Source organism: Engraulis encrasicolus, unplaced genomic scaffold, assembly GCF_034702125.1.
Source record: "Engraulis encrasicolus isolate BLACKSEA-1 unplaced genomic scaffold, IST_EnEncr_1.0 scaffold_36_np1212, whole genome shotgun sequence".
NCBI classification, from domain to species: Eukaryota; Metazoa; Chordata; class Actinopteri; order Clupeiformes; family Engraulidae; genus Engraulis; species Engraulis encrasicolus.
Genome location: NW_026945665.1, coordinates 17,501 through 36,308, shown reverse-complemented (window position 1 = coordinate 36,308; position 18,808 = coordinate 17,501). Strand labels below are relative to the sequence as shown.

The window sequence follows — 18,808 nt, the reverse complement described above, 5'->3', positions numbered from 1 at the left end:
CAGAAGTTGAAAAATATGTAATGAGGTCGGCGCCAGCAGGCGTCAGCCAATGGAATGTTCACATTTTCTAAACACGAGCTTCGGTTGAATCGTTTTCTGTGTTCAGCGCTCCTGACCTGTGCTTTCAACGACGGCAGTGTGTTCGCGGCATGAGAGGCAGGGCCGCTGACTGCAACCACTTAACTATTTCATCACAAACTATCTGTAAACAAAGGCTGATGAGTAAAATTGCAAACCAACCCTTTAAATACAGATTTTACTTGCTATGCATATCAGATGAGTTTTATAAATGCTGGAGTTGTATAAAAGTTCCCATGTCTCACCTGTGTAAACAGCCCCCTCCACAGGTACGCTCTGGCGGCCATCTTGGCTGAGGGTGGCCACAGTGAAGTGGTACTTCTCTCCTGGAGTCAGCCCTGTCACATCTAAAATTGTACTGGTCACTTCTAATATGTAGCGCTTTTGACCTCGTTTCCTGGTGACCTTGAAGGTGCGGTGACCAGGAGCGTCCTCTGGAGGTGACCAGCATAATGACACTGAGTCTGGCCGCACTGACAAAAACTGGATCGGACCAGGAGGAGGAACATCTGCAGAAGTGCCAGACGTTACACCATGATGCACCAACGGTATACCACATTAACACCACATAACACAGAATGATCAATTTGTTAGTTTTCACGTATGGGAGCAATATAGTGGAAATGTTACCTAAAACAAATGTAGCATAAACCAGGCATAAACTTCTGATAAACATGATGTACCTTCATTCTCAGAAGCCATTGATGGTGTCCTTTCAGCAGACTGTATAACACAAAATAAATCATCATCAATGCCACCATCCATCCACCATCCTGCCATAAATACTATAACATTACATTAAACGTACATACGATCACCTTTATCCAAATCGACTTTACAGTCAGGGTATTAGTTACAAGAAAAATGCGCAGAAATTCAGACTTGGACGTATAGGAGTGATTCTACGATTCCCCTACGCTTTTGGCAAAAGCAAAATGTCAATTATCAGTATTTTTTTTCAACTAAATGACCTAGATGTTTACATAGTGTATATATTTAAGTTTCCAAACAAACAAATTGCCAAGCTTAATCTTAAATCATTTGATAAATACTCTAATGAAAGCGAACATTTGCTTAATTATTTTGTCAACAGTGTTATGGACAAATACTATGTCATTTCAAACATACTGTATATAAAAATACTACAGAGTTGAAACAATATATGTTTGAAAGTGCTTATGTCCCTTAGCAGTAATGTTGTCATTAATCTGTGCAACTGATATAGAAAATGTGATTGTTGAGCTTCATAAGTAGGATTTTATGAGTCACTGTGATACAGACTGACACATTTTTCATCATAAATCCCTGTAACGTCTGATTTGAATATAGTCACCCTCCTTACACAAGACTTCCTTCTCCAGAGATAATCCCTAGTGTATGTTCATCAGATTTTTCCAACACATAAGGGATCAATAGCGCAAAAACACTTTCAAAACAGTCAACGGTGTTACTCAACTGTGTTACGGTCAACAGTGCAGGGGAACAAGTCGGCACTTTTTTAGGAGAAAAAAACAGAGCAGACAAACCCATCTCCCTAGAACACAAATTATTTTGTTTGTTTGTCTGTCAATATGGATATAAATTGGCAAAAACATACTCCTCCTCAACTGTCATCAGTGTTGCCAGATTGGGCTGGTTCCCACCCAATTGGGCTGCTTAGGATGGCCGTGTGCGGGTAAAAATGGCATCTATCAGAAAAACCTTCCCACTGCCATATAAATCAATAGAATTGGGCGGGTTTTTAGGGCGGATTTTGATCATTTTTTGGGCTGGAAATCATCAGCCTCATCTGGCAACCCTGACTGTCATACTTAATTGTAACACCATTGACGGTAACACCGTTGACATTTCAGCCATTTTTATGGTGTTGTGCTAACTGAGGACCTCAGAAGTTCCACCACAACACCTTAATCAATTCATGTATCTGTATGCTTTATCTGTGTTTTTCTACATGTGATTTCTAATTCAGATTCTTATGAATATGTTGATGACACAGTTGACAGGCAATTTTCCCGCTATGAGAACATGAAAAAGAATGGATTAAATTATGGAAGGATGGAGCTCAAAATTGACCAAAAAGTCTTCCCGTATCCTGCCAAAGAGGTTATGACATCACGTGATGTTATTCGTATGGCCTAAGACCAAACCATTACTGATTTATGGAGGAGGTTTCAGACCGTGACACGGTTAACACAGTTTTCGTGGACACACACAAAATGGCAAATTTCATGTATAATGGAAAGGACAGTGGTCTTTCTAACAGTTTTGTCATATTGTGATGATTACTGTGAATCAACATTTGCAATCGTCCTGGGCAAAACAAGTTTCTTTACATGCTAATATGAAGACTGAATCTGACATTTGGAAAACAGGACGGCATGGAAACGCCCAAAACCAGTATTAAATATTCATTCTTGCTGAGGGAAATAATGCTATGTCTACACTTTCTGTATTATATGAAAGATAAATGTTTTCTAGTGTCCAAAACATCATTGGATGCAGTTAATAGTTAGTGGAATTGCCAAATAAAATCCACGGACTTAAAAGTGTAGGCGAGTTAGAGAATCACTCATAGGTATGGAGAGGTAGGGCCTATTGAAGGAAGTGTAATAGCTCATGGAGAGCAGTATACTGTAGATATAGAACACAAGAGGCTGTGCATGTAAAACATTACAGCCAGTTAAATGTAAAAACGTATATTGCCCTGCTGACTTAAGTTTGTAAGTTAACTGCTCTACTACTTACTACTTGAAAGGCGCACCAAATAAAATACAGTTGAGGATGATATTATTAGCCTCCCTCCTGAAATTAGACATCTCTCTTGATTTTTCAGTGAGAATGACCATTATGAACCGTTTCTGTTATTCTGGAAACAAATACACTGATGGAGATAATGTCCAATGAGTTGAATTTGGATTTTTCCATTTTCACAATGACTTTAACCCTATCGCACCGGATGCATCATATATGTCTCATCAAATTCAAAGCCCTCTCCACGCTGACACAAAAAAAAAATCGATCTGAAAAACATCCTGCGTGTCATTTCCAAACGTCCTGCAGTACACGGAAACCGCCACAAGAGAGCAGCGGTCAACAACAAGTTGACCACAGCTCGGCGAAAAACAGGAAAATGGGGTAGAAGCGGTTTCCCTGACCGACGCTGAGATTTCGTCAAATTGCATAAGGTTTGTGTACAAATTTCCGAAATATAACTCTACATCCTTTAATTTGAACACTTGCTTTGTGCAATTAAGCAAGGAAGAGTTTATATTTTTTACACCGTGTTGCAGAGAGATCGTGCTAAAACTGATGAGCACTGATATAAGCACCATCCGGCGGTGGCAGGAAGTCAGCCATCAATGCATTTGCTCCATAGGGAAACTTACAAAGCACACCACGACGATCGTTTAACAAAACACACAAGTTGTTTTACTTCAAGACAAAGATATTGCCTTAAGAAACAGGTTTTACTTGCAATTTTGAAAATGTAATGCAAAATGTTGAAATTATGATCTCGTAAAAAATGCATTGAAGTGAATGGAGAAATGGTCCAATTGTAGTAATGGACCCATATATTCAAATTACACATCAAAAATGAATAATGATCTATATTACACTAATAAATAGGTTGTTGAGCATTCGATCAGCTATGTTTTTACATAGATTTAAAAAAAAATACCCAACCAGGCTGTGGGAAATGTAAAATATGGTCCTGCTAAAACAAGGATAGGCTTAAAAAAATGGCAGGATCTCACTAAATATTTAAAGATAATCCTCAAATTAAATTGTCTGACAACTTTTTTAAATTAAAAAAAGTTGTAAATGCATTAAAAGTCATTTTTCAATGGTCATGAAATTGGAATTTTCATTCATTAAAAGCCTGATGCATCATATATGATGCATTAAATATCTCAGTGACCTTAACAAAATTTTGATTTTTTTTTAAAACATTTCTTATAAGGGACCAATATTGAAGCAAATTCCAAAAAATTTGAATTTTCTCTCATTGCTTTCATGGTTCAGGTTTCACAGGGTTAAACAAAAAAGGGGTAAAAATGACAAGGACAAAATTATTAGCCCACTTATCATTAATAGTCAATAGAGTGCCATTTATGAACCAAAACTGACATCAGGCACTTTGATCAGTTGTTAACTATGTTGGCACATGCCCTACCAGGGATTTTCATTGCAAATCGTTAACCTGATCCAAATTGCATGGATGTTGAGGATGGACATTCATTTTCAGCACTCCTCAAAGACTATCTAAAGGATTGAGATCTGAACCACAACATGATCATGGTTTTAGTAACCTTGAAGAACATTTGAACAATTTTGGATGAAAGTTTTGGGTTATTATCTTATTGAAAGATCCAGTGAAGATCTTAGCTTCCTCTATGATCATATTTTTGCATGGTCACCTTCCACATTCTATCGTAATCTTCTGTTTTTATGGTGCCGTACACCCAAACAAGGTTTCCTGTGGCTGAGGCTGCCACAGAATGATGCTTCCACCACCATGTTTAATTGTGGAAAGGACTACCCCTTTCTTCACCTGACAGAAGCAGAATTCATGCATCAAAGCAGGTGCAATTGAATCTCATCAGATGAAAGCAGAGACTTTCAAAACTCATTTTTGACTTTCAAATGTTCATAGGCAAAGCTCAATAACACTCTGATATGCACCGCCTTTAGTAAAAGGGTTCTTCTGTGATGATGGCCCCAAAGCCCAATATGATGACAAGCCCTAACAGCTGTCTTTCTTGAAATAAAAACTCCAGGTGAGGCCAGGTCAATAACAATCATTTAGGTAGGTGTCCAATGCTTATTTGGTCTAATGAGACTAATCAGTTTCCAGAGTTACACATAGTGGTGGGGGCATCACGTTTATAGACTGTTATTCAGCCTCAGACACAGGGAGTCTGGGTCTGGATCTGGATTGCTGGGTCCTCCAACAACATTGTAGCCCAAAGTAAACATTTGAATTAGTTCAGGGGTTCTTCAAGGACACTTAAACCATGATACTGGAATGACCTGCTCAAAGTCCAGTCCTCAATCCCACTGAGAGTCTGCGACAATTGTCTATGCTGAGCATCCTTGCTAGAACACCAGCTAGAACACTTTGCAGTGAAGAAATGGGCCAAAATCCCTAGTGGGGCATGTGCCAACCTAGGTAACAACTGATCAAAGTGCCTGTTGTCAGTTTTGATTCATAAATGGCGTCATATTGACTATTAATGATCAGGGGGCTTATATTTTTGCCCTTTTTTGTTTAAACTCATTGTAATGATAGCAAATTCAACTCATTGGACATTATCTCCATCAGTGTATTTGTTTCCAGAATAACAGAAATGGTTCATAATGGTCATTCTCAGTTAAAAATCAAGAGAAATGTCTAATATCAGGAGGGAGGCTAATAATATCGTCCTGTATATGATAAATATTATCATTGTTTTAAAAAATCAACTTCACGTTGAAAAATTCTATTCTCTGTTAAATAAATCAACATCAACACAATTTAATTGGTAGTTATGTGGTAAAATATAGGCTAAACCCGCGATTCAAGATGATAAAATATAGATTAACACATTAATAAACCTGCAAAATAGATGAACAGAGGTGATTAGCCATATGAATAAATGAAAAAAGTGGGCTTAATGTTCTCTTACAGTTCTTTCCTGTCGACAGTATCTGTATATGGCAGTAATGAATATGACAGTGCGGATTGCCACGTACCCTTTGAAGTAGAGGAAAAATGAACAGATTTCCCCGCAAGGCCCTGCCTTTTAGTTTAGCGCTTGACTAGCCGGTTACACCAGTCATAATTAGAGCACATGTTGTTCAATTGCTTGAGAACTACCATGACATCACACTCATCAATGAAGATATAACACACATCAACTATGACAATCCCCATGATTTGGTCAGAAAGGCCTTCACCATCTCCCACCACTGAAAGTGAAGTGAAAGCCCAACTGGGAAACTCCAACTCCCACTGTCATTGTGACACAGCACTCCACAGCACACAAGTGCACACTGCACACAATGAAATAGCATTCATGCCTCACCCGTGCAAGGGGGCAGCCCCCAATGGCGCCTGAAAGGGAACAGTGTGGCGGGACGTACCTCAGTCATGGAGGAGGATGGGGGGGAGCACTGGTTAATTACTCTCCTCCCCACCAACCTGGCGGGTGGGGAATCAAACCGGCAACCTTTGAGCTACAAGTCTGATGCCCTAAACGCGGATTATATATAACAGGTTTAAAAAAATTCAAGAGGACCAAATAATAAATAATTCTTTAGTACAATCTGAACATGAACAGTCAGAACATTGGCTGTTATCTTTTTTTTGCCCTCTGTTCTCTCCAATGGCAACAGTCACATGTTCAGAGTTTGCTACATGCACAACTCAGATCATCTCATGACATTCAGTTTCCTGGGTCTGATGCCAAGGGTAGCAGAAGGCTGACAGGAACCCTGAGGTCGAACCCGTTAACCCCCTCCAGACCGGTTACACCAGTCATAATGAGAGTACATATTGTTCAATTGCTTGTCAACTACCATAACATCACAGACATCAACTAATATGACACTCCCCAATGAGTTAGTCAGAAAGCCTTTCACCTACCATCTCCTGCCATTGATAATGTAACAGGTTTTTGAAAATTAAAGAGGACAAAAATCGGAGTAATATTGCAGAACAAGTAATCTTAACACGAACACCCAGAACATTGTCATCATCTTTTTCGCCCTCCGTTCTGCCCAATGGCAACAGTCACATGTTCAGGGTGTGCCACATGCAGAACTCAGATACTAATCTACCTGATCATCTCATGACATTCAGTTTCCAAGGTAGGAGGAGACTGACAGGAATCCTGATATCGAACCCGTTCCCCCGCCCCCCCACCCCCCCACACACACACACACTCACTCTGATGCCAATGTAGGAGGAGACTGATAGAAAACCAGAGGTCGAACCCGTTCACCCCTCCCACCCCACCCCTGTGTCTCTCCAGATGATGCCAAGGTAGGAGGAGACAGGAACCCCCCAGAGATCGAACCCATGCACCCCTAACAGGAACCCAGAGGTCGAACCCGTTAACGCCCCCCCCCAGACCGGTTACATCAGTCATAATGACAGTACATATTGTTCAATTGCTTGTCAACCATGACATGAACACACATCAACTAATATGACACTCCCCAGGATTTAGTCAGAAAGCCTTTCACCTACCGTCCCCCACCATTGATAATGTAACAGGTTTTTGAAAATTCAAGAGGACAAAAATCGGAGTAATATTGCAGAAGATGTAACCTTAACACGACCACTCATAGCATTGTCATCATCGTTTTTTGCCCTCCGTTCATTGGGGGCTGCCCCCTTGCATGACTGAAGCATAAATGCAATTTTGTTGTGTGCAATAAAAACTTGTGGAGTGCTGTGTCACAGTAACAATGGGAGTTGGAGTTTTCCAGTTGGGATAGACGTATCGATACAAACCCCTAACAGGCACCCTGAGGTCGAACCCATGCACACCCCCCCCCCCCCCCCCCCCCTCTCTCCAGTGTTCTAGTGACCTCAAACTTGAAACACATTGTCCAGCTCTTGAAGTGTGACGTTCAAGTCGTGAAATCCCCCCCCCCCCCCCCCCCCCCCCCCCCCAGTGTTCTTGTGATCTCCAGAAGTGTGACGTTCAAGTCGTGAACTTGGGCCACATAGAAGTACCCTAACGTCTACACATTCCAAATGAATAAACGTGTCAGTTGAAGGAGGTATAAGGTATATATTTGGCTACACTTCATGTGGAGAATATTGTGAATCAGAGGGCTAAAGACATAGGCCTACCTGAAATCTGGGAACTTCTACGATCGACGATCAAGTCAGATCTCAGGTCATTTCCTGGCCCTTCATGTCTCTTTCTTGTCACACATACAGTATATGAGTTTAGGCATGAAAAGCCCAACAATATAGGCAAACCCTACATCAGAAAACTGAGAAAGCACGGAGAAAAGATTGCAGGTAAAAATAAAATCTCTACATAAAGAGACATATGTAAGTTTTACTTGCGGCTTTGCATTTTAACATGTATTGCCAACATTTGTTTTCTTTTTTTGACTGTCTTTCTACTTACTATATGCCCTGTGAAGTGTCCTTGAATATCTTGAAAGGCGCTCCAAATAAAATGTATTATATAAATATTATTAATGTTTTAAAAAATCAACTTCACGTTGAAAAATTCTATTCTGTGTTAAATACATCAACATCATACAACACATTTTAATCGGCAGTTATGTGGTAAAATATAGGCTAAACCCGTCATTCAAGATGATACAATAGCCTATAGATTAAGACATTAATATACCTACAAAATAGATTAATAGTAATTAGCCATATGTATGAATGAAAAAAGTAAGCATAGTTTTTCTCTTACAGTTCTTTCCTGTCGACAGTATCTCCTACGTGTTGAATGTGAGAGTGTGGATCGCCAGGTACCCTGTGAAGTAGAGGAATAATTAACAGATTTCCCTGCAAGGCCCTGCCTCTTAGTTTAGCGCTCGACTAGCCGGTTACACCAGTCATGAGAGCACATGTTGTTCAATTGCTTGAGAACTACCATGACATCACACTCATCAACTAAGATATCACACACATCAACTATGACAATCCCCAGGATTTGGTCAGAGAGTCTTCCACCTACCATCTCCCACCACTGACACTAAAGGGAAAGCCCAACTGGGAAAAAAACTACTCCCACTGTCATTGTGACATAGCACTCCACAGCACACAAGGGAACACTACACACTGCAAAATTGCATTTATGCCTCACCCGTGCAAGGGGGCAGCCCCCAATGGCGCGTATACCATGCTCAGGGTACCTCAGAGGAGGAGGATGGGGGAGAACACTGGTTAATTACTCCCCTCAGCAACCTGGCTCAGGTCGGGAGCCGTACCGGCAACCTTTAGGCTACATGTCCGACACCCTAACCACGGATAATATAACGGGTTTTTAAAAATTCAAGAGGACCCAATAATAAATAATACTTTAGTATAATCTGAACATGAACAGTCAGAACATTGGCATCATCTTTTTATGCCCTCTGTTCTCTCCAATGGCAACAGTCACATGTTCAGAGTTTGCTACATGCATAACTCAGATCATCTCATGACATTCAGTTTCCTGGGTCTGATGCCAAGGTAGCAGAAGACTGACAGGAACCCTGAGGTAATGGTTAGTCACATGTTCAGGGTTTGCTACATGCATAACTCAGATCATCTCATGACATTCAGTTTCCTGGGTATGATGCCAAGGGTAGCAGAAGACTGACAGGAACCCTGAGGTAATGGTTAGTCACATGTTCAGGGTTTGCTACATGCATAACTCAGATCATCTCATGACATTCAGTTTCCTGGATCTGATGCCAAGGGTAGCAGAAGACTGACAGGAACCCTGAGGTAATGGTTAGTCACATGTTCAGAGCTAGCTACTTGCATAACTCAGATCATCTCATGACATTCAGTTTCCTGGATCTGATGCCAAGGGTAGCAGAAGACTGACAGGAACCCTGAGGTAATGGTTAGTCACATGTTCAGAGCTAGCTACTTGCATAACTCAGATCATCTCATGACATTCAGTTTCCTGGATCTGATGCCAAGGGTAGCAGAAGACTGACAGGAACCCTGAGGTCAGGGGCGGAGCTACAGGGAGGGTGAGCAGGGCATTTGCCCCAGGGCCCAGGGCACTCTTGTATTGGTGGTGGGGGCCCTACTGTAACCTTGGCAGGCCGTATGGGGGCCCTATAAATGTCTTGCCCTGGGGCCCTGTGTGCAATTGTTCCGCCACTGCCTGAGGTCGAACCCGTTAACCCCCTCCAGACCGGTTACACCAGTCATAATGGGAGTAGGCTACATATTGTTCAATTGCTTGTCAATTACCATAACATCACACACATCATCTAATATGACACTCCCCAGGATTTAGTCAGAAAGCCTTTCACCTACCACCTACCGCCATTGATAATGTACCAGGTTTTTGAAAATTCAAGAGGACAAAAATCATAGTAATATTGCAGAATAAGTAACCTTAACACGAACACTCAGAGCATTGTCATCATCTTTTTTGCCCTTCGTTCTACAAAATGGCAACAGTCACATGTTCAGGGTGTGCCACATGCAGAACTCAGATACTAATCTACCTGATCATCTCATCACCTTCAGTTTCCAAGGTAGGAGGAGACTGACAGGAATCCTGATGTCGAACCCGTTCAACCCTACTCTGATGCCAAGGTAGGAGGAGATAGGAACCCAGAGGTTGAACCCATGCACCCAACACCTCATGTTTCTTTCTTGTAACACATATGAGTTTAGGCATGAAAGCCCAACAATATAGGCAAAGGCCTACATCAGAAAAGTGAGAAAGCACTGAGAAAATATTGCAGGTAAAAATTCTCTACATAAAAAGACATGTGTAACTTTAACTTGCCGCTTTGCATTTTTAACATGCATCACCAACATTTGTTTTCTTTTTTGTCTGTCCTTCTACTTACTACTATGCTTTGTAAAGTGTCCTTGTGTATCTTGAAAGGCGCTCCAAATAAAATGTATTATATAAATATTATTATTGTTTTAAAAAATCAACTTCACTTTGAAAAATTCTATTCTCTGTTAAATACGTCAACATAATACAACACAGTTTAATCGGCAGTTATGTGGTAAAATATAGGCGAAACTCGGCATTCAAGATGATAAAATAGCCTATAGATTAAGACATTAATATACCTACAAAATAGATTAATAATAATTAGCCATATGTATGAATGAAAAAAAGTAAGCATAGTTTTTCTCTTACAGTTCTTTCCTGTCGACAGTATCTCCTACGTGTTGAATGTGAGAGTGTGGATCGCCACGTACCCTTTGAAGTAGAGGAAAAATGAACAGATTTCCCTGCAAGGCCCTGCCTCTTAGTTTAGCGCTCGACTAGCCGGTTACACCAGTCATAATGAGAGCACATGTTGTTCAATTGCTTGAGAACTACCATGACATCACACTCATCAACTAAGATATCACACACATCATCTATGACAATCCCCAGGATTTGGTCAGAGAGGCTTCCACCATCTCCCACCACTGATAATAAAGTGAAAACCCAACTGGGAAACTCCCACTGTCATTGTGACATAGCACTCCACAGCACACAAGGGAACACTACACACTGCAAAATTGCTTTTATGCCTCACCCATGCAAGGGGGCAGCCCCCAATGACTGGACGGTACCATGATCAGGGTACCTCATTCATGGAGGAGGATGGGGGAGAGCGCTGGTTAATTACTCCCCCCAACAACCTGGCAGGACGGGAGTTTAGCCGGCAACATTTGGGCTACAAGTCTGACACCCTAACCCAGGATAATATAACGGGTTTTAAAAAATTCAAGAGGACCAAATAATAAATAATAGCCTACTTTAGTATAATCTGAACATGAACAGTCAGAACATTGGCATCATCTTTTTATGCCCTCTGTTCTCTCCAATGACAACAGTCACATGTTCAGAGTTTGCTACATGCATAACTCAGATCATCTCATGACATTCAGTTTCCTGGGTATGATGCCAAGGGTAGCAGAAGACTGACAGGAACCCTGAGGTAATGGTTAGTCACATGTTCAGAGCTAGCTACTTGCATAACTCAGATCATCTCATGACATTCAGTTTCCTGGATCTGATGCCAAGGGTAGCAGAAGACTGACAGGAACCCTGAGGTAATGGTTAGTCACATGTTCAGGGTTTGCTACATGCATAACTCAGATCATCTCATGACATTCAGTTTCCTGGATCTGATGCCAAGGGTAGCAGAAGACTGACAGGAACCCTGAGGTAATGGTTAGTCACATGTTCAGGGTTTGCTACATGCATAACTCAGATCATCTCATGACATTCAGTTTCCTGGATCTGATGCCAAGGGTAGCAGAAGACTGACAGGAACCCTGAGGTAATGGTTAGTCACATGTTCACGGTTTGCTACATGCATAACTCAGATCATCTCATGACATTCAGTTTCCTGGGTCTGATGCCAAGGGTAGCAGAAGGCTGACAGGAACCCTGAGGTCGAACCTGTTAACCCCCTCCAGACCGGTTACACCAGTCATAATGGGAGTAGGCTACATATTGTTCAATTGCTTGTCAATTACCATAACATCACACACATCATCTAATATGACACTCCCCAGGATTTAGTCAGAAAGCCTTTCACCTACCATCTACCGCCATTGATAATGTACCAGGTTTTTGAAAATTCAAGAGGACAAAAATCATAGTAATATTGCAGAATAAGTAACCTTAACACGAACACTCAGAGCATTGTCATCATCTTTTTTGCCCTCCGTTCTACAAAACGGCAACAGTCACATGTTCAGCGTGTGCCACATGCAGAACTCAGATACTAATCTACCTGATCATCTCATCACCTTCAGTTTCCAAGGTAGGAGGAGACTGACAGGAATCCTGATGTCGAACCCGTTCACCCCCCCCCCCCCCCCCACACACACACACACTCTGATGCCAATGTAGGAGGAGACTGATAGAATACCAGAGGTCGAACCCGTTCACCCCTCCCACCCCACCCCTGTGTCTCTCCAGATGATGCCAAGGTAGGAGGAGACAGGAACCCCCCAGAGATCGAACCCATGCACCCCTAACAGGAACCCAGAGGTCGAACCCGTTAACGCCCCCCCCCAGACCGGTTACATCAGTCATAATGACAGTACATATTGTTCAATTGCTTGTCAACCATGGCATCACACACATCATCTAAGATGATACTCCCCAGGATTTAGTCAGAAAGCCTTTCACCTACCGTCCCCCGCCATTGATAATGTAACAGGTTTTTGAAATTTCAAGAAGACAAAAATCGGAGTAATATTGCAGAAGATGTAACCTTAACACGACCACTCATAGCATTGTCATCATCGTTTTTTGCCCTTCGTTCATTGGGGGCTGCCCCCTTGCATGACTTAGGCATAAATGCAATTTTGTTGTGTGCAATAAAAACTTGTGGAGTGCTGTGTCACAGTAACAATGGGAGTTGGAGTTTTCCAGTTGGGATAGACGTATCGATACAAACCCTAACAGGCACCCTGAGGTCGAACCCATGCACCCCCCCCCCCCCCCTCTCCAGTGTTCTAGTGACCTCCAGCTTGAAAGACATTGTCCAGCTCTTGAAGTGTGACGTTCAAGTCGTGAACTTGCCCCCCCCCCACCCCCCCAGTGTTCTAGTGACCTCCAGAAGTGTGACGTTCAAGTCGTGAACTTGCCCCCCCCAGTGTTCTAGTGACCTCCAGAAGTGTGACGTTCAAGTCGTGAACTTGGGCCACATTAAAGTACCCTAACGTCTACACATTCTAAAGTAATAAACGTGTCAGTAGATGTAGGTATAAGGCATATATTATGCTACAGTTCATGTGGAGGTGTGATTCAGAGGGCTAAAGACATATGCCACAAATCTGGGAACTTCTACGATCGAGTCAGATCTCAGGTCATTTCCTGGCCCTTCATGTCTCTTTCTTGTCACACATATATGAGTTTAGGCATGAAAAGCCAAACAATATAGGCAAAGCCCTACATCAGAAAACTGAGAAAGCACGGAGAAAATATTGCAGGTAAAAATAAAATCTCTACATAAAAAGACATATGTAACTTCGACTTGCAGCTTTGCATTTTAACATGCATCGCCAACATTTGTTTTCTTTTTTGACTGTCCTTCTACTTACTTCTATGCCCTGTGAAGTGTCCTTGAATATCTTGAAAGGCGCTCCAAATAAAATGTATTATATAAATATTATTATTGTTTTAAAAAATCAACTTCACGTTGAAAAATTCTATTCTGTGTTAAATACATCAACATCATACAACACATTTTAATCGGCAGTTATGTGGTAAAATATAGGCTAAACCCGTCATTCAAGATGATAAAATAGCCTATAGATTAAGACATTAATATACCTACAAAATACATTAATAGTAATTAGCCATATGTATGAATGAAAAAAAGTAAGCATAGTTTTTCTCTTACAGTTCTTTCCTGTCGACAGTATCTCCTACGTGTTGAATGTGAGAGTGTGGATCGCCACGTACCCTTTGAGGAAGAGGAATAATTAACAGATTTCCCTGCAAGGCCCTGCCTCTTAGTTTAGCGCTCGACTAGCCGGTTACACCAGTCATAATGAGAGCACATGTTGTTCAATTGCTTGAGAACTACCATGACATCACACTCATCAACTAAGATATCACACACATCATCTATGACAATCCCCAGGATTTGGTCAGAGAGGCTTCCACCATCTCCCACCACTGATAATAAAGTGAGAACCCAACTGGGAAAGTCAAACTCCCACTGTCAATGTGACACAGCACTCCACAGCACACAAGGGAACACTGCACACAGCGAAATTGCATTTATGCCTCACCCGTGCAAGGAGGCAGAACCCAATGGTGCCCGAAAGGGAGCACAGAACGGTACCATGCTCAGGGTACCTCAGTCATGGAGGAGGATGGGGGAGAGCACTGGTTAATTACTCCCCCACAAACCTGGCAGGACGGGAGTCGAACCGGCAACCTTTTGGGCTACAAGTCTGACCCCCTAAACGCGGATATTATAACAGGTTTTAAAAAATTCAAGAGGACCCAATAATAAATAATACTTTAGTATAATCTGAACATGAACAGTCAGAACATTGCCATCATCTTTTTTTTGCCCTCTGTTCTCTCAAATGGTTAGTCACATGTTCAGGGTTTGCTACTTGCATAGCTCAGATCATCTCATGACATTCAGTTTCCTGGGCCTGATGCCCCCCCCGCCCCCCCCCCCCCCCCCCCCCCCCCCCCCCCCCCCCCCCCCCCCCCCCCCGCCCCCCCCCCCCCCCCCCGCCCCCCAGTCATAATGAGAGTACATGTTGTTCAATTGCTTGTCAACTACCATGACATCACACTCATCATCTAAAATGACACTTCCCAGGATTTAGTCAGAGCCTTTCGCCTACCATCTACCGACATTGATAATGTAACAGGTTTTTGAAAATTCAAAGAGGACAAAAATCGGAATAATTTTGCAGAGCAAGTAATCTTAACACGAACACTCAGAACATTGTCATCACTTTCAATTCGCTTTTAAAAAGTCATGGTGTAGGCCTACATAAGGAAATATGTACAGGCAGGGCTACTGACAGCTTTGGCAGGCTGGGCCCAGGGCAAAGTCATCTGAAAGGCCCCAACACAAGTGTGAATAGTGTTACCTTAACCAATCAGTAACAGACTTTGCGGGTGAGTTCTTGCTGATTGGCTAAACAGTGAGCGAACCGAGTTCGCCAGACTATGTGCGGAGCCAAAATCTTTGGTGGAAGTATGTAGGATGGTATCGCCAGGCTACCCACCACCCAATACATGGCCTACAATTTAATGAGAACCTATTGGCTATTTCTGGGCCGACTCTGTCCCTGGGCCCGGGACAACTGTCCCACATCAAATATCACTGAGAAAATATTGCAGGTAAAAAAAAATCTGCACTTAAAAAGGCTACTTTCCCACTTGTGTCCGGTTTTATGCGTAATCTCTTTTCAAATGCGTTTTTTGGGGGATTTATTCATCCACATTTTTGTTCATGTATGCCTTTGCAATTCTGTCATTTTAGTTTCACAATATCTTTTTTTATTTGTAATTGTGACGAGCACAACGAAATTGAGCATTTCTTGTTGAAGCAATAATAAAAGTAAAAATAAAATAAAAAAGAAAAGTAGCCTATGCACAAAACTATGCTTTGTAGCAATATTAAGTGCTGTAATGTCCATTGGGAAGAAACAGTTTTTTAGTCTGTTTATCCTGGTTTTCATGGACCTGTATCTCCAGCATTTGCCTGGTTAACACCAGACCTATTCACTAGTGAGATTAGGTCTGGGGAGTTGCCTATTGTAGGGGAGAGAATAATTGTCTATTATGACACACTGCCCTGCTCTCTGATTGGGCAGAGAAACTGGAACGTTTAAGGTCGGAATGCTTGGCCATTATGACACCGCCCATGATCTTGGACGTTATGAGTCATCCTCGCCAGACTGTCTTTCAGATCGAAACGATTGTGTAGAACTAAAGGCAGTATGGGAGTTCCCAGGCTAGTGCAGCCTGAGAACCACACACAAAGGCAGTAGCCTGAGCTCCCACTGAGCAGCAAAGAAGGACACAAGCAGCTTCTGACAGATGTTATCAAGCTGTGGGCCACCGTCCTGTACAATTAAAATGAGGAGTCTGCACGCACACTTAAAAATCCTTATTTCTTGTTTTTTTCTCTCTTTCTTTCTTTCTTTTTTTTTGTATTTCATTGTAGGATAGGATAATGCTTCGACTGTCGACTGTCGAAACATTATCCTATCCTGCCATGGAAGAAGAATCTTAGAGGCCCCATAGCAAAGCTGTACTGTCCCTGGGCACTTAAATCAGGGGGTGGGGAGCCTTTTTCATTCGTGGGGCCACTTCAAATTCCTCTAGGGGCCAAAAAAGTCCTCCAAGGGCCATACTATGAACACAAACCAGGATTTCCCCCCAAACTTAAGGCCTATAGGCCTATTGAAGGCAGTCACCTTTACATAGGTCCCCTGAATATTTGATTGTATATTACAAATGTAATTTCTAAGACTGCATTACAAAATATGTCATATTTCATGTGAATTCTGCATAAGATTAAAATGATATTCTGTGCCTGATAATAGGCCCTCGAGGCATAGGCCCTAGAGATAGGCATGGTTCCCCACCCCAAACATGAATGAAAGAATGAATGAATGAATTGAATGAATGAATGAATGAATGAATGAATGAATGAATGAATGAATGAATAAAAACATCACAGCATCGCTCACTATAGGATAGGATGCAAAACCAGTCTGCAAGCAACCACCATTTCAGAGGACTCAACTGAGATAGCTAGCTTAGTTGCCAGTGTTGAATGCCTGCACGAGTTAACTTATGCAGTTGAGGCTGAGAAGTGGAAGAGGTTGCAACCTTGGCAACCTCTTGCATCTCTGTCTGGTGTAAGACTGTCATTGCTCCTTTTCCAAGTACTTGCTTTAAAGTGAGTGTGTAGTATTTATATATTAACTAGAATCCAGATAACTCAAATTAAGATGCATGTGTTCACACAAACGTATTTTTCGAATTTAGTTGTTAGCTGGGATAGTCACCACCTCAGTGTGAGCTACTGATACGCGCTTAACTGAACACAGTATCTCATCGCCGTTTTGGATTGTGATGTTTATTTCAGGTACATGTTGTTTGAAATCGCTACGGATAACAACGAAGTGCTGTTTTTGAAAAGAAACAATCGTAAGTATCAGTCAAGCACTGTTGTTGGCTTGCTGTTTACAAACAGTAGGCTAGTGCTACTACGTAACACTGGGTAAGCTAACTTCTGCCAGTGTTTGCTAATGAACTTATAACTGTCAAAACAGAACAACTGTGCATGTTATTTGCTCAGTTATTCTTATGAAAATTAATTCCGGTCCACTCATAGAGATAATGTGTCTATGGATTCACTTTGCAAGTTGTATGAGATCTTAACCGTTAACGTTAGCCTACATGGTCATCGCTACTCACTTTACTTTAGCTAGCTACTAGGCATTCGTTCGGCATACAGACTGAGACTCCCAACGGAGTTCGCTCCCGGACGTGCGGTCCCCGGTGTTTCTATCACTCCCGGACTTGCGGTCCCCACCCGATTATATTTCACGTATTATCATATACTGCCACATACAAGCAATTTAGGGTTAGGTTTAGGTTTAGGGTTAGGGTTAGGTTTAGGGTTAGGGTTAAGGTTAGGGTTAGGGTTAAGGTTAGGGTTAGGGTTAAGGTTAGGGTTAGAAACAAAAAACTAACATCAACAAGATAACTGGCTCCGTAATATGGCGGTGGTACCGTTAGTCTGGCTAGTGGGAGCGAGATGAAATGGGAGTGTAATGAGATGGGAGCGTGAATCTGGGAATCATTGTTCTTGGTGGCATTGGTTGCCATGTAGGCGAGACTCTAAAGACCATCTTAACCAGAGTTAGGATATTATACAGCACTTAACAGAAGCACACTACAATGATGACTTCGACGATGTGGTTGAATTTCAACAAGCTGTAGCTTGTAGGAGTCTAGCTCTCTCGCCTCGTAAAACGTGTGGGTGTGATTCAATGGAACTTAGAGTTGCTATTTAGCTGATAGTTAGCTAGCTGCTGACCGTGGTGCTGGAGGAACGCTTTGGCTGCTAGCTGGACATTATCCACCAGTCAATTAGATCAGCATTCACCAAGTTATGTTTTCTAATGGACACAATATGCCATTCCTTTCCAAGCCCTAACACATAAGAGCTCATCTGCGACCCAGAACTACTTTGTTCACCAGGCATCCTTGCAGTCAATGCAATGGCAGCTGGAACTAGCGGTTACCGAGTGTGCAAGCTGGCTAACGAGTGCTATGGTGCTATATCTTGGGGTTTGTTTTGGCTTAGATAGAGAGCTGTGCTATTATTCTCAGTTATTTTCCACAACAGCTTAAGGAGTTCTAACTCGGCAGTTTTCGGGTGAATTGCGAACGCCACCAGTCACCACAGTTGTATGTGAATGCATTGCCGATGCATTTGAAGAGCAGACCATTGTTGTTGTGTTCTGCACATGATCCGCCAGGGGAAGCAGTTCGCTTATTTTCATAAGGCCAAGGGT

At 42.1% G+C, this 18,808-nt stretch overlaps 1 long non-coding RNA gene across 1 annotated transcript; it reads right to left on the bottom strand.

The window, feature by feature from the left end:
• Positions 1–506: 506 nt before the first annotated feature.
• On the bottom strand, positions 507–11,193 carry LOC134443789 (uncharacterized). The gene is made up of 4 exons (XR_010033747.1): positions 10,923–11,193; positions 8,508–8,570; positions 762–801; positions 507–587 (listed from the first exon to the last, which is right to left on the bottom strand). It is a non-coding gene; the product is annotated as an uncharacterized LOC134443789 (long non-coding RNA).
• Between the last annotated feature and the right edge of the window lie 7,615 nt (positions 11,194–18,808).